Consider the following 16069-nt stretch of genomic DNA (forward strand, 5'->3'; position numbering starts at 1 on the left):
TCTTTTGGGGGGTACTTTTACTTCATCTCTGATCCTGCTAACCAGATAGAAAACACACAAGAAAACCCATTCAGCTAACTCTTACCAGGCATTTCTTTGGAGTAAACCCCAAGTGCTTTACTAAATGTGACCCCAGTTCAGAAAACCATCCCTATTCAACAGAGCATTCTACAGTAAGTGCTTAAAGTTAAGCATGTTCTGAAATGATTTGCTGAACTAAGGGCCTGCATGCAGGAGGCCCAAAACTGTGTGGGTGAATTATCGCCTGTATGGGGCATGATACTGCTTTGGCCTCAAAAGGTTTCTTGAAAATCTAGGGCCTGATTCAGATTGCAGTTACTCTGATGTAAATTTGAAGTGGCTCCACTGAAGTTGATGCAGTTACTCTGGGTATATACTGGTTTAACTGAGAAGACAATACAGCCCCTATACTGCCTCATTGGGAGCAACCCAGACAGGAAGTTTCAAATCTCAGAGTAGCAAACTGATAACTATCAAAGCTGTAATAAAAATCCCGCTTGTGATAAGCTCTTAGAAGAATGCAGAGAGACAAAGCATCACCCATTGCAGTTCCCTCACACATTTTGCAAGGCTAGGGCATGACGACAGAGGCATCAGAATATGTATCAGTTTATTACAACACTGGTATGTTTTATTCAAAGTGTCTTCCAGTGGCTGGTTTTGATCTCTGTGACTACTGGTTCGCATTGCATTCTGGGTATCGTTCTTATGTGATAAACTGCACCAGGAGCTTGTTTAATAGCAGTAAATCTCTGTATTTGAAACATTTCTCCTCTGTACCCACCTAGCTGTCTCTTATTTTATACCATATGCTACAACAAATAGTATTTTCCCCTAAAAAGGGGAGGAGGAGAACTATAGGGTCAAATCCAGACCACTTTACTTATGTAAGCAGCTCCAATTACTCATGAGTAAGTCCTACTAAAGTAAATTCAGCACAACTTGATGAATAAGCTGCCACCTCCCTAGTCATAGGACTCCAGACTAGGTAACCTTAGAGATGTAAGACCCAAGCTGCTATATGCAACTAGAATACATGCAGAGTTGAGAGGGTGGGAATTTGTCACAGGACAATTTTTCCCCATTGGAAAATGTGGTTTCAACCAAAATTTTCAATATTCTGATCAGGTAAATTGAAATGAAATGTCACTTTGACAAGTTCAGCTAGTTTGGTGGTTATTTTTTTATTGAAAACACTGCAATTTTTCACTTTGACATTTCCAATTCAAAACATTTTGGAAGTTTCCATTTTTCTAAAATTGTCAGTATGTTGACATTTTGTTCTGATTCAGAATGGAAGATAATTTCAAGATTTGCCATGAAAGGAGGATTCCATTTTTCAAACAGCTCTAGTGCATAGTTGTTATCTGGTGGACCACATGGGGCATTACGTTCCAGTGGGTGTGTTTAGTGCCTGAACTGGACTCCCATGGCCTAACTCTGCCCTTGAAGGCATGCACAGGGATCCCATTGTCCCAGAAGGACTGGCCCATAAAGGGCTGACTCTTATCCGTATCTTATCTTACTGAAGATTTTATGAACGGAGAAATAAAGAGAGGCACGCATCTTGTCCTGATTGTCATTCAGGAGTTGGGGTGCCCCAGGTATTGACAGTTGCCAAAAATAGTATAACTTGAAGAGACAGTGTGGTCTAATGGATAGAGCACCCATCTGGGGTTCAAGAAACCTGTGGTTTAGTTCCAGTTTTGTCTCTGACCTCTTCTATGAACCTGGGCAAGTCATGTCACCACTGTTCCCATCCCATACTTCCCTGGAGGCAGTGTTCCATAATGAGTAGAGCACTGGACTGTGACTTAGGATATTTGAGTTCTATGTCTGGTTTAGCCAGCAGCCTTCTGGGTGACCTTGAGCCTCTCTGTGCCTCAGTTTTCCTATCTGTAAAGTGGGAATAAAGATACTGACCTTAGTAAAGCGCTTTGAGATCTAGAGATGAAGCATGGTATACAATAGCTAGGGATTACTAATTAAACTCTAAACTCCTGGAGGTATGAGCCATCTCTCCCTATGTATATGTACAGCACCTAGCACAGTGGAGCCTCTAGTTGCCCCTGTATTACCATAATAAGTGGTATTACAATGTAATCCCACTGACAGCATCAGAAATTGTTTGCTGAACAATAGAAAAGGAGACGTGAAAGCTGAAGAAGACAATGAAATCCCTACTGGCACAGCCATTGGGGGGCTTCATGCCACTCTCCCAGTGACTGGGAGGGAACCCAGGCCCACCCACTGCACTGGCTTCCAGTCTAGCGACCCTAAGATGAGCAGCCAAAGTCTGCTCCATCAGACCCATTGCCACTGCCTCCCTGGACTCCTTCCCACCACAGGCCTTTTCCCCCAGGCCCTGCGTGGGCTCCTTGTGATGATCAGCACTTCCCAGAGTTCTCCCCAGATGCCCAGCCTGCATCATGCTCAGTGGAAATGGAGTCAGAGGGTCCATGTTCCCTAGAGGGACTGTTACTGACTGGACATGAGTGGAATAGGGAACATGGTGAGTTAAGCCTGAAGCAACTCATCGGGTAGACGGAGCAGTGCACATGGCTTAATAAAGTTTCACTTAACCTACACATTCATCTTCGCTCTTTGTGAATGAAACAGGGCTCCTGCCTGTGTGTCAAGGTCAGCCACAGGACCATGCCCCAGTCCCAGGTCTTCCAGGGTCAGCACTTTCTACTACCCAGAGAGCAGCTGCAGAGCTCATCTCTCTCTGCATGCACCCCTCAAACTCCAGTACCAAACATCCCTTAGAATTTACCCTCATTGCTTCTTGGGCTTCACTGCCTCAGCTTTCTCCTGGCTCAGGACAACCTGCCTTTAGCCCTCAGGATCATTGCACCCAGGCTTCATCCTGACTCAGGATCCTCCCATTCTGCTCCAACTTCAGGCTTTGTAAACCTTTCTGAGCTTTAACTCAAGAGAGAGGACACACCCAGCTACCTCTCACCTGGGTCTTCTCCCTTTCCACTGTGCTGAGCTTTTAGACTCAACTCCTTCCCAGCTGGAGTTTGTCACTAATTATGCATAACACCCCTCCAGGTGCCCCCTCATGACCTAATTGAGCTAAAGCCCCTGTTAACCCATGGTTAACCAGTGTGGGTTGTATACACTCCACCACAACTTAATAATAACAACCGTCTATATAACAGATCTAGCCTCCTCACTGGACAGTCATACTGTCCAGTGCTCTGAAGGCTGCAGGAGACAACTCTCTTGGTAAGATAAGAGTGTTTGAGGACTTTGGTAAATTCCGTGTTCTGATTAGCTAATGAGAGAGGGTAACCTGGTTTACAGTAATGCAACACACCCGGCACTGTCTCACATTGTGACATGCCATAAGGCTATCAGTACAGCCTTTGTCTAATCCCATAGAGATGTGAGACTTCTGTTCCCTTCACAGCTTGAAATTCAATTCTTTAAACAACCTGAAAAGAGCCATCAGCATCCCGCTCAAGCAACATCAGCTCCGTTCCTCAGCCCCAGCACTGTTCTTTGCACAGCAGTGACTCCAGCGGCAGGCACTGCAGTGATCATGTTGTGCCCTCGTAATGCCTCATGAATATCTTCTGAACTCCTTTACAATCCAACTCATCAACTAGAAAATCCGTTTTGCTGACACCCCTGCCTTACAGCTACTTGGAATGTGAGGAATGAGATTAAAGGAGATTATGGGATTCTTGCAGGCAATGAGGTTTGATAACAGGCAGGCATTGCCTCAACATGTTCACCACTTTGTTTGAATAGTTATTATGCACACTCTTCCCCTCCGCCACTTTTTTAAAGTGCAGGTCTTTAGGGATGAGCCACATGCCATGCAATTAGGAGTTTACATTTCACTTATTGTTTGCATAATTTGAGATGATCCCTTGAATGTTTACTGGTAACTGACATTATTTTGCATTCTTTCCTTCCGGCTAGATTGTGTCTGCAACTGCACATCCACATGGGAAAACAATGCCTATATTTAAACCCTGAATGGGCTAGCTGGGCTTGGTGCATAGGAGAAAGCAGGACTAGATCTGGATCTAAACTTCCCCCAAGTTCAGAGGAGGGGGAAAATTCCAATTTAGGATTTTCACTCGGCCCATTATAGAGATACTAGTACAGTCCCTCCCTCCCCGCACACAGACACGCCAAAGTCCAGATGTATATGTCATCAACATCCAAAAGAACATGAATCCAGGGTCTTGGTTCAGGATCTCTCCAATGAAGTCCTGTGATTTTGGTACAGCATTTAGCTGCCTTGCAACAGAGCCCTTATGAACTGATTAATTATATCCAGTTACAGCAAAGACATGCATTTACTTTTATAAGATGCCAAATAAATGCAGCTTTTCAGGGAGCTGTTGTGGTTGTTGTTACTTGAGAGAAGCCCCAAGAAAAATGGAGTGATCAGCTGGCTCACAGGTCACAAGGATATTTGTGTTACTCAAACTATCCCATACCAGCAAAAATGCAAGATTGCACACATGCTAGATGGAGACATGCAAGGATCAGGCACTAAATTCTCCAAAGTCTTCTTAACTAGGCACGATTCCAGCATTAACTGATCATTTTCTCACTCCTGCATAGCACTGGAGACCAGTTTTGTCCCATTCCACTGCTGGAAACACTCTCCACACTCCCAATGGCAACACAGCCAGGAGACACACTGATGCAATGAATATACTGGTAGCCTGGGATAGTGATGTCATTCCTCCAGGCAGTGTTTCTTAGGGCTGGTCTACACTATGGGGGAAAATCGATCTTAGATACGCAACTTCTGCTACGTGAATAACGTAGCTGAAGTCGAAGTATCTAAGATGGAATTACTCACCGTCCTCACGGCGCAGGATCGATGTCCGCAGATCCCCCTGTCGATTCCGCAACTCCGTTCAGGTTGGTGGAGTTACAGAATCGATATAAGTGCTTTCGGGGATCGATATATCGCATCTAGATGAGACACGATATATCGATCCCCGAGCAATTGATTGCTACCCACCGATACAGCGGGTAGTGAAGATGTACCCTAAGAGTGATACAAGGTTCAACAAGCACAAGTGCAGAGTCCTGCACTTAGGATGGAAGAATTCCCATGCACTACTACAGGCTGGGGACCGACTGGCTAAGCAGCAGCTCTGCAGAAAAGGTCTCTTCCAATCCTAATCTTCTATGATTCTATACCAGAGAAACCAGCAGCCTTGGCTGCAATGTACCTGGAGAGTATTTTGGGGATACCTTTGGATTGTTACATTGGTCGAGTGATCTTCATACATCCCTAATTCTTATCTTCACCACACTAAAATATCAAACCGGCCTGCAGTCTTTTCCCCCCAGGAATGTTTAAAAGGCTCAATCCTTGCAATGGATGGATTGACTCAATCAAATGTAATTTAATTCATATTTAATCTTCAGCTAGTGACTGTAGGTTCTTTCCAATTCTCAGTCCCACTCCAAATTTTTCCCTGGTAAATTGCTGTGATTTACAGTTGAGGCTCTTGACAGTAGATTAGTTAACACTATAGTTTTATTAAAGCCCAAGTTAATATCTTTATTTGCTAAAGGAGGCTGCTGCGGATGTTGGTTTTCCTTTTTCCCCTTGTCTTTCTTCTGAAGAACCATATCTGCACAATTAGGAACACAGCGATCGCAAACAGCTGGCCATCTGACAGGCTGTTGAGCTCCAAATAGTTAACATAGGAATATGAGAATTGCCATCCCACATCAGAGCCATAGTCCATCTAATTCAGTATCCTGTCTCAGACAGCAGGCAGGTGCTTTTTAATGGGACCTGTCATAAATGTTCTGTCAAAACTGTTTTTGTGACAGTAAATTCGGTTTTTGATTAAAAGAAAATTTTTGCAAAAAGTGTCTGCTTTCCACAGGAAATTTTGACTTTTCACTGGAAAAAACAAAAGTCTCCACACTGAAAAGTTTTCAGTTTTCAGTCAAAAACATTGTTTTAATACAAAAATAAATTTGTTTTCTTTTCTTGAAAAGTCAAAACTTTTCACAGAAAACGTCAATGAAAACTAATTTTTTTAATATGCATCAAAATTTTCCACAGAAAAAGCCTCCATTTTCCACCCAGCTCTATTTCAGAGAACTGTGCAAGATTCCCCAAAATGGACAATAGAGGAAGTTTCTTCCAAACCACATCTGGACTGAAGAATGAGGACTTAAATATTTAATACCCTTTTAAAGGTAACTGTGGATGCTCCTAGGCACACAATGGTCCAATATTTTGAATCCTGTTAAGCTCTCGAAAGGACTCCTGATATTTTGTGTCAATGAGTTTCACAAGAAAATTATTAATTGTGTTAAAAGTATTTTCTGTTATCAGTTTTAAATTGGTCCAAACAGAGCTAAAGTTTGATAGACAGGCATTGTGCTGACCCCTCTGTACACTGTGAATGTCACCCTACATCATTAACAGCCAGCACAGCAAAATCCACCAGGGACGTGCCAATCCAACTGCACTCCTGCTCTCTCTTACATCTCACCACTAATGTGTCACGGAGTTACTTGGTAAGTTAGCAGATGATGCATGAGACACGAGAGAACCCAGCTACGCCTCCCACAGCTGCACTAGTTCTGCGGGGATGGCAGGGTTTACAGGTAGCTTTGTCGGCAAGATAATGGGAAAGTTTTGAAGGCACATAGGGCGTGGAGATGGATAAAATGATGCCATTTTAAAGCCACTTTTCTAGCCGTCACTGCATTTTAAGCAGAGTCACAGTAAACAAGAACCAACCGATGAGCCGAACAAATTAAACAAATGGATCTAGGTTGGGATTTTCCAGGGCATCTAGGGGAGTTAGAGCCCAGATCCTCAAAGATATTCCGCAGTGGATCTTTGAAGATCTCAGCCTAGGTGTCCATCTCACACTGAAATTCAACCCTCTTGGATGCCAGGCTTTTGACATCGGCAGATTATTCCAAACGTGTCCATTGTGAGGTTTCTTCTACCTTCCCTGAAGCACCTAGAACTGACTGTTGGAAACTGGATACCAGACTAGATGGCCCATTGGTCTGATCTGCAATGGTAATGCTGATCGTCCTTCTTCCACAGGGCCTAAAAATTCTCCCAGCTGCAACGGCAGCAGTTCTGCAGTTCTGAGCATTGCAAAATGCTTAGATCAGGTCCATGAATAGCTCAGGTGGACCGGAGGCCAAAACTGTGTCTGTGCTACACACACATGCCACTAGAGACACACTTCCACCTGTGCAGATCTCCTCCCTCCAAGCCCCATAGTCCATCTACAGCCTTCTGCAGTCTTCTCCTCATTAGATTCCTTCCCCCAACCCCCCAAAAAAGACTAATGCACAGGCCGTTCCCAAGCCAGACCAGAGCGCTGGCAGTCTGCACCTGCTGAGGGCTAAGAAATGTCTGAGGACAAATAGAGAGTCTCTCTGCTCTCGTACCAAGTCTGCACCAGATCAGGAGAAAGCATTAGAGATAACAGGTTGGATGTGAAGCTTTGCACCTGTTTGGCTGGAGCTCTGCTGCACTCGTGAAGGCATGGAAGGAAAAGGGGTTGTGGGTGGCTGTTAGAGCGATAGAAGGCTGAGATTGGCAGACATTGCAAAGCAGGGACTCTGCCAACAGAAAAGGAATGGATTGAGTCTCTGACACTGCCTCTGTGGTATGAAAACCAGTTCAGAGGAACTTCAGAATAATGAAGGCAAGTTTTTGAGCATTCGGGGGCTATTACAGACACACATTCACAGCTAATCCTCCACTTCTCATGTAGTGTTTTCAGCTCTCTCCCTTGTCACTCTATTTCTTTTTTTTTTTTCCACAATCCTACACAAGCAGACCATACATTTCCCAAATTTTACCTTGCATCCTACTGGATTCACCTGTCTTGTTTATGATTTTGGATTGTTATTTTACTCCAGTCTCCACTGTTATAAAAGATGAGGATTTTTTTGGTGTTTGAAAAAAAAAATCAGTGATGGGAACCATTATTTTCAAAGTCCCACTGAGCACAGAAGCTTTCAGTGCTCACTCAGAGAATTCCTAGAGGGACCTCTTGGCTTCTCTCCCCTCTCATCATACATAAGAGCCTAGTGATTAAATCAGGATGCTAAATTGGGTTAAATTCTGGTCTCATTTACACTGGTGTGAACCACAAGTAACTCCATTGATGTCAGTGAGACCAGCAAATGGCCCGTTCATTTTAGAAGCTGCCAGCAGTGACTGCTTCCTACCACAGAAACACCATATTTTTTGTGATGTAGCAAAAGTCCCACTGCCAGCCAGTGAAGTGAGTCATGTTTCAGGGCTATGATCCAATCTGGGTGCTATTGTTTCACAGCTGTGCTATCTCAGCCATGAAAACAGCTCTGTTTTTATAGCCCTTCACTCTTGTGCAGCTCCACAAAGTCCATTGATGGATTTAGGCTGGGATTTTCAAAGGAGCCTAAGGAAGTTAAACTCCCAAATAACTCCCTTATGTTCCTTTGAAAATCCCAACCTCCTCTGAGAAGTAAATTAGCATTATGAGCATCAATTCACAGATGGGGAAACTGAGGCAACAGCAAGGTAAAATGACTTGCCCAGTGAGGCAACTGCAGATCTTGGAATAGAACCCACACCTTACGGTGCCAAGGTCTATGCTTTAACCACTAGTCCCTCCTTCCACCTCCAGCATTTACTGAGGTGAGTATAAGAATAGCTCAGAGCTGATGGTCTCTATTTTATTTATTTATTTTACCCTGTTGGTAAAAAGTTACCCAGACAGTTAAGTAGTCTCTATGACAACTAGCTGAGTTGACTTAAATCACAATCCCAACAATGAGTGGCTGGTTCAGGCCTGTCTTGCAATCATTTTCCTTGTGTGTATAATGGGGAGGGACTGTTCCACAAGGTGCTGTGACATTGTCAGGTTGCCAACCCTCTGGGACTGTCCTGGAGTCTCAAGGAAATTAAAGATCAATCACTAATTAAAGATTACATCAGGTAATGAATCCTCCAAGAACACGTCCAACCAAAATTAGCAACCAAATTATCAGTGGGCCAGATTCTCTCCAGAAGGGGCCACCAGACACCCCAGGGGATCCTGGGTACGTATTCAGATTGATAGCCTGTGCTGAAGCCTGTACCACCATCTCTACACTCCTATTATTACCCCTGCTAGCTAGATTAAAGCTAGAGTGGGTATGCCTACCATCTGCTACAAACATACACCACTTGTAATGTTGTTGTACCCACATGAGCCCAGCCCCTCTAGGGGCTAAGTACCCCTCAATTCCTGCTGTCATCTGTGGGAACCCAGAAATACTCAGGCTCAAATGAGCGCCCACCTTTGGGTTCGGATGATTTCTAGCTCTCCAGTAAAGCCGCCCCCCCAAGCTTTCAAAAATCCTGAGTCAGGCCCCCTGAAAGTTGTGAGATTGGCTTCAAAATAATAAATGCTGGGTTCTTTGCAGTTGCCGTCTGGCTTTTGACTGTTACAGGAGGGCTAGAAATTTTCTTTTTTAAAAAAAAAAGAGCTGGAATTCCCACATAATCACATGACTCCAGCAGGTGGTGCTTTAAGAAAAATGCCAAATATCTCAAGAGTCATAATAAAATTACAAGCATTGGCAACACTGTGTGCATCAGGCACTCTGGGAAAGAAGGTTTTCCCCTGCCTCCCATGTGCCAGCCCCAGAACAAGAGGGGACCAGGAGCTATTTGTGTCCTTTCCTGGTTCTATTTGCTGTTGCTGCCTCTGCTGCTGTCAGGTTGAGCCCTATGTAGCACTGGAACATTTACGTTTTATAGCAGTTCCTGTGTCTAATGGGCAAGCAAAAAGCAAAAACCCCAAATCAAATCAAGCTGGGGTTTTGCTAAGAGAGGGACCAATCCTGTTCCTGTCAGTGGAAGCTTTGCTACTTTAATCTAAATGGGACCAGGATTGGGCCCTTTCTTAGTCCTTTTCTGCTTCCATGTCTACACTGCACTATGTCAGCTGGCTCAGGCTGCAGGGCTATAAAATCACAGTGTAGCCCCACAGCCACAGACCTAGCCAGCTGACACAGGCCAGCCGCAGGTGTTTTATTGCAGGGAAGCAGGCAGAGGACTAAGACATGCCCCGATAGACCCAGCTTTGTAAGTTATAGGAACAGCTGGCACATGCTTCTACTCAGCACTTATCTCACTCACCCAAAAGTATTTTTGATACATCATGTGCAGGGTTCCCCAGGGGGGATCTGCTGCTTGTTATTGCCACAGTGAGCTCCAAGCCAGGCACTGAAGGGAAAATTCTCCTCCACTGTGGTGAAAAATCAGCAAAAGAGCTGACATGGTTGCAGGGGAAATCCACCAGCTGTGACTCTGACACTGACCAGAATGAAGAGGGACAAACACAGCTCTAGCCAGCATCACTTCTGACTCTACTCCCACCAGCCTATTGTGGAGTGAAGACAGAGGGTTTGTCTAGAAGACACGGTAATGCACTCTGCAGGGGTAGGATTTCTGAAGTGCACTACGGTGCTGTGCATTAATTGGTTCAGGTAGACCCCGCTGGTGCACACTAAAGGTGCCGTAGTACTTTAACATCATGTTGTTTCCAAAAGCACTATGTTAAAGGTACACACCAGTAGGGTTTACATAGACCAATTAAAGTGAAGCATTACTGTGGTCTGCATTACTCCACAGTGTAGACAAGCCCAGAGGACTAGCAATCCCAGGGCAGGCTTATGGTGTAAAATAGATTGAGCTGGATGACAGCTTTCTGAAAAATTTATGTTGAAACAGTTTTGGAAAGAAATGAAAATTTCAGTTTTAAAAGAGCCACTTTTTGTAGAAATGTTCCATTTTTTTTTTCTCATTGAAAAACCAACAGCTGAAAAAATTTCAATTCTTGACATCTGAAAACCCCAAAATGTTTGTTTTCTACTGCCCAAAAAACTGAAAATATTTTGGTTGCTGGAATTTAAAAAAAAATTCTTTATTGAGGAAAAACAAAATAATTTTGAAGAAAAAGATCAAGAAAAATGGGGAAAAATGTTTTTAATAAAAATTTTTCACAGGATTAAAAAAAACACTATTTTCTGACAAGCTCTAAGGATCAATGGGCCCCGACTGACTGAGACTTTGGTCCCCTCCCAAAGACATCAGCAAGCCCTGACTGATTTCTGAATCTTCCTCCTTCAGCCCCCTCACACTTCTTTCCCCTGTTCCTCTTCACCTGAGTGGACACCTTGTGTTACCCCCATCCCATGGAGCCTGGGTTTCTCGCTGCTATGGCAAGCTGCCTCAGATCACAGTGCCCACATCTCAGAACCTCACCTTTGCATACACAGCACTAGAAACAGCCATTAGTATCTGGGGAAGGGTGAGTGCACAGAAACCCAGGATGTGCCACAGCAGATCAGAACATTAGTCCATCTAGTGCAGCATCCTGCCTTTGGCAATGGCCAGCACCTGATGCTTCAGAAAAGGGCATGAAGAACATAACAGCCATACTGGGTCAGACCAATTGTCCACCTAACGAAGTGTTCTATCTCTGACAGTGGCCAGTGCTAAACACTTCAGAGAGAATGAACAGAACAGGTAATTTTGAGTGATCTATCCCCCAGTCATCCAGGCCCAGTTTCTGGCCGTTGGAGATTTAAAGACACCAGGAACATGCAGTTGCATCCATGACTATCTTAGTTAATAGCCATTGATGGACCTCTCCTATATGAATTTATCTAATTCTTCTTTGAACCTGGTTATACCCAATTTTGGCCTTCACAACATCCCCTAGCCATGAGTTCCACAAGTTGACTGTGCGCTGTGTGAAGAAGTACTTCCTTTTGTTTGTTATAAACCAAAGGCCTATTAATTTCATTGGATAACTCTGGTTCATGTGTTATGTGAAGAGGTAAATACCACTTCCCTATTCACATTCTCCATACCATTCACAGCTTTATAGAACCCCTTAGTCATCTTTTGTCTAAGCGGAACATTACCAGTTTTATTCTGTCCTGATATGGAAGCTGTTCTATCCCCCTTATCATTTTAATTACATAACTTGGTATCTTTTCCAATTCTAATATCTTTTTTTGAACGTGGGGCTACTAGACACTTCTTGCCTGTCGTATGGTGCTTTGCTTGGAGGAAAATTCTTCCCAGACCTCTTGGAAAAAAGCTCTCTCCAAAGCACTAGATTTGATTATCCTTTGGCATACCTGCAAATATTGTTATTGGCCCCCAAGTTAAATCAGGTCCCTTTTAACTCCAGTCCCAGGATCCTCAGACCTTGTCCACACCCCTTATGCTCCTGGGGCACCCTCTATCTGTTCCACAGTATTGCCAAAAACAGCAGTAAGCTAGTTAAATATCAGCTCTTCTGACCTTACACTGCCCCTTTAACTTCATGCCCTGGCTCTCCACTGTGAGCACCTCCAGCATGGCTTTTAGAAGGGGAGGCCTTTGCTTCCCTATTCAGGCTGATGCTAACTTTGCGTTAGCCATTTAATCCATCCACATTAGGTGATAGGAACTCTGCACGCCAATAGCCAGCACGGCTGATTACATGAAGTGGCTCACATGCAGAATGCCCGCAATCCAACTGCAGGGTTTTGTCTTGTCCAAGTCCTAAGACACGGAGCCCCTCGGAACTGTTGCATTATGCCATTGGTACACATGTTCTCTGCCTCCAAGTCCACATACAATGCTAACCATGGCACTGGCCAAATCCCAGGATCTGCCTCACTCTGTGAGAGCTTGACCCTCTTCTGCACTGTGTTTTTTAATTAACCTTGGAACAGCAAAGAAGGGTCTTTTTGCCAAATAGAGCCATATTTTACACAGACAGTGACAAGCTAATTAAGTTAATTCTTATGACACCTCTCTGCGAGATGAGGCTAAGGTTGGCTTGCTCCTCAATACGCAGCGTTGGGCTGATTAAAAAATAATTACTACTTCACCAAGGACAAGAACAAGAAGTTAATTAACAGAACGAGGTGTAACCTTAATGAAACTAATTGGATTGTATTCACTCTGGCACTCTGCAGCCAAATCCCCACATTCGAATTTAAACCCATGTTGTCTCTTTCTTCTCAAGCATTTGCAAAACCCACCCCTTCCCTTTGTCCATGGACTGGAATACGAACGCTTTCAGCAGCCGGGGGAGGAAACTTGCCAAATGTTTGGGCTGATTTTTTCAAGGCAGCTCAAAACTTTTAGGTGCCCAGCTCCCATAAATGTGGATGAGCACCGGGCAGCCAAATAGTAATGATGATTTGCAGTCCAATAACACCAAGATGGTTGTGCACGACCCTGCATAAACAAGGAGAGAGGTCCTCCCTGCCCCCAAAGGCTTCTATTCTAAATAGACAAAGGGCAGGAAGGAGAGACTTAGCAAGAGGAAGTGAAGGCATAGCAGGTCAGCAGAAAAGCTGGGAACAGAACCTATGCTTCTGGAGTCCCATGCCTTATTCCCTAGACCACAGTACCTCTTACACACAAGCAAGAAAGGTTTAAAAATCTCCACCTTGGTCCCCATCCCCCCTGCACCTTTCCCCAGCTACACACAGCAGAGTACTGTATATACAGGAAAGCAAGTAATTATCATTCACTGTAACAGGATCATATACTAGCAGCCATCCCCATGCTGTGGACACTGAGCACTTATAAAACAGCACACGCCATGCAGGGCACTTCTTATAAAAGGCCCACCTTGCAGGTGGTGCAGGTGAGAGGACCTATACTGCAGCACCCCTACTATAATGCGGTCTTATACTGAAGGACGAGCTGGCCTCCCCAGTTACGTAGGACTTCCCATGCTCTGACAAATGCATGCATGATACCCGTTTCAAGAACGACTGCTGAAAAATTACCCAGAGCATGCTGGGAAATCCAACAGAAATCCGTGTAATGCCCTGGGCAAAGCAGATGACCTTTGTTTTGAACTGGCATGGTTAGGGAAGGATGCCAGCCTGTCTCTCTTCTAATGGTCAGAACAAATAATGGGCCTGATCCTGAAAAGTGCTCAGCACCCCTTGCACTGTGCTGAGTGCCCTCGACTCCTTCTGAAGCCCAGGGGAGCTGAGATGTTCCGCTCCTCACCATGGGTTCTCAGCAGGCCGGCACAACCATTTAGGCAGCCTAGGCAATCGCCTAGGGGGCCAGAATAATTGGTGGGCGCCGTTTTGCTGGAGGGGGCGGCAGGTGGCTCCGGTGGAGCTGCCGCAGTGGTGCCTGCGGAGGGTCTGCTGGTCCACGGCTCCGGTGGAGCTGCCACAGTGCTGCCTGTGGACGGTCGGCTGCTCGCGCGGCTTCGGTGGACCTCCCACAGGCACGACTGCGGCAGCTCCACTGGAGCCGCGGGACCAGCGTGCAGGGCTGCGAAATTGCCGTGCACCTATGGCGCTCAAAACCCTAGCGCCGGTCCTGGTTCTCAGCACTTGGCAGGATCTAGTGAGAGGATGAATTTCTCTCTCTCTCTCTCTCTGAACTGATGTTAGAAAGTTACAGTGACATGAGTTATCTTAGCTGTTAGCTAAATAGTGCCAGAGCAGATCCACACGGGTGCATTTTGAGGGCAGAGTGGGTTAATGTGAACAAAAGGTTTGTGAATATGAAGACCCAAATCCTCTGCATAGCCACAGGACAGCATAGGTAATGGCAGCACACCAAGATGCTTCAGAAGGAACCTAGAGGGACCACCCATAAAGGCCAGAGAAGAGTCCAATTGGCTGAGTTGCCAATTAGTGTCAATTATGTGAGCACTTCTGGCGATGTGGGCATCTGCCAGTAAGGGTAGAGCTCATCTGTGCAGGAGTCAGAACTTTCTCAGGGATTTGTCCATGTGTGTGTGTGTGTGTGTGTGTGTGTGTGTGTGTGTGTGTGTCAGTTACTAGGACATGGGGAAGGGGGATGTCATACCTAGTGGCTGGAGCAGGAGTCAGGTCTAGTGGCTGGAGCAGGAGTCAGTAGCCAGGTATCACAGCCAGGGGGCAGAGGCCAGGTGCCAGAGCCAAGGGTTAGAGCCAAGTCAGGAATCGGAGCTGAGGTTCAGGACCAGGTTACCTGACATGGGGCGAGGCAGTGATAAGGCTGGGGTCAAAGCAAGAGCTACAGCAACCATGGGTGAACAATATGAGCAACTGTCAAACTGCTGCTGCTGCTGCTCATCTTAAGAGCCAGTCTGCTGATGCTTCCGACCAATCAGGCTCTGTAGCCAACCAGGCAGCCCTCTGCAAACCAGCTGCACTTGTTAGGTTGCCCAGAGAGTGGCTCTGCTGCAGGCCTGATTGCTGATGCAGTGGAGTGAATTCTCCCAGGAGCTAAGGATCATCCCAATCACCAGCACCTTCCACTCCAAGTGCCAGGGACTTATCTTTTCCCTTGCCTCCTTTAACATACACACACAGCAACATGTATATTTAAAAAAATAAAGTAAATCCTACCATATCTAAAGATGTGATGGGGCCTAGTTTTCCCCCAGGTAGAGGATAAGAGAACAAATACCACATGACAGATGTTAGTCATGTCGCTCTATGTGCGACTGAAAGGCGCTCAGATACTAGGGTGATTAACATAGTCTAAGACCCTATATAGAACAGACCACCAATCTCATTGCACATGGGCCACTGAGCTGTAATAGTAAGGCTGTGCCAATGACAGTTCTCTTGCTGTGGACCAGCTGAGAGACTGTTCAGCTGGTTGGTGGGCCTGTTGCTTGATTGACCCGTAATTGCCATCTGTACCAAAACCTCAGAGAGAAACAATGGGGGAGATCTGCCGCCTATGCCACCTACCCGCTGACAGACCTGGCAACGTGCTGTCAGTTCAGAAGGGAAGGGGACAATCCGTTTCATCTAACACACACCCCTCCACATGGCACTGATCCGGCAGTAGACCCAGACCCAGATCTCGGCAGGTAGTGCACCAAGAGGAATCTATAAACGCAGTCCCCGTCCAGCCTAAGCTCCTTTACATTCATTCAGGATAAAAGGATATTATCCCTGGTCTGCTGTGCCCTTGATGGGGAGCAGGTGTGACTCTGCACAGGCCCCAGCAGGTATCTTGTGTGCCTTTGAATGTCACCAAATCCCACGTTGGGACCTC

Source organism: Gopherus flavomarginatus, chromosome 12 (genome assembly GCF_025201925.1).
Source record: "Gopherus flavomarginatus isolate rGopFla2 chromosome 12, rGopFla2.mat.asm, whole genome shotgun sequence".
Taxonomy (NCBI): domain Eukaryota; kingdom Metazoa; phylum Chordata; order Testudines; family Testudinidae; genus Gopherus; species Gopherus flavomarginatus.